The 1,374-nt window shown below is 36.4% G+C and overlaps 1 non-coding gene across 1 annotated transcript; it reads right to left on the bottom strand.

The window, feature by feature from the left end:
* Positions 1-260: 260 nt before the first annotated feature.
* On the bottom strand, positions 261-364 carry LOC133078986 (U6 spliceosomal RNA). Its single transcript, XR_009697992.1, has one exon. It is a non-coding gene; the product is annotated as a U6 spliceosomal RNA (small nuclear RNA).
* Positions 365-1,374: the final 1,010 nt, after the last annotated feature.

The following is a 1,374-nucleotide window of genomic DNA, read 5'->3' as shown; positions in this document are numbered from 1 at the left end:
TCTTCTTCTTCTGGGACCCCTATTATTTGAATGTTGGTGCATTTAATGTTGTCCCAGAAATCTCTGAGACTGTCCTCAATTCTTTTGATTCTTCTTTCTTTATTCTGCTCTGCGGTAGTTATTTCCACTATTTTATCTTCCAGGTCACTTATCTGTTCTTCTGCTTCATTTATTCTGCTATTGCTTCCTTCTAGAGAATTTTAAATTTCATTTATTGTGTTGTTCATCATTGTTTGTTTGCTCTTTTTCTTCTAGGTCCTAAAAATATGGGGCTTCACAAATTTGCATGTCATCCATGCACAGAGGCCATGCTAATCTTCTCTGTATTGTTCCAATTTTAGTATATGTGTTGCCGAATCAGCACTGCAAGGGTACTTTTTTAATACATTCAGATACATATCTATAGATAAGATTTCCATTTTCCCAGGGAATTCAATTCAGTTTGTGTTTATTTTAATACAGATGTCTATCATCTATTGTAGGAAAACCATCTGGAAAATAGATTAGGCCTATCTGAAGTATTTGGGGGACTGAATTTTGGCAATTATTTGTGTGCATATGAATTTTTCTGTGTTAATAAATGTAGTGGAAAGTTACCTTTAAAAGTGAATGAATGAACAAATGAATGAATACAAATAAATAGTAGAAAACTTCCCCAGTAACAAACCACACCTGAGTGAATATTAATTACTTAATGGAATATTTAAAACCTTATCTGTACATCCAAAAGATCACAATATCCAAGCTCTCTCTATTGCTTACCATGCACTAGACTTGGTTCCAATCATCTTATGCAGATTGGAGCCTACTGTGTGTGTGGAGTCACCCCCGGCACTGTTCATCCTCCATATCCTTCATGTTTAATATATTGAATAACTACCATGTGGCCACTAAGGAATGAGTATGGTGAAAAGAGATGGATGGATAAACAGGACTCGTCACAGACAGAGATTTAATCTCAAAAAAGAGACGAGGTGGGTTTTATCCAATAGTTGAGTTTCTCACAAATGGAGAGGAGATTGAGAATATTCCAGTTAATGAAATTGTGGAAAGATACCAATTGCTGTCAGGCATCTTCCTGGTTCCCGATGGGAGCATGAACCTTGTGAAAGCCTAAATGATTGGCATGGCTATCCCCATGCCAGACAACGGCATTTCATTTCTGAGAGTTTAAACAACTTGAATAAAACCGTGAATATTGACAAAAACAGAGCCAGATTTGAAACAGAATCCATAAAAATCCTAACTCTACCTTCTTTTGTTAGGAAAAATATTATTATTGCTGGTGGGCTGTATAGTGACTAGAACAAGTCTGTGTCTCAGAGTCTGTGTTTGGTGTAGTTTTGAAACCATGTACAAGCCCCTGTGTCCTTG

Source organism: Eubalaena glacialis, chromosome 1, assembly GCF_028564815.1.
Source record: "Eubalaena glacialis isolate mEubGla1 chromosome 1, mEubGla1.1.hap2.+ XY, whole genome shotgun sequence".
In the NCBI taxonomy this organism is placed as follows: Eukaryota; Metazoa; Chordata; class Mammalia; order Artiodactyla; family Balaenidae; genus Eubalaena; species Eubalaena glacialis.
This window is presented reverse-complemented; position numbering and strand designations above follow the sequence as displayed.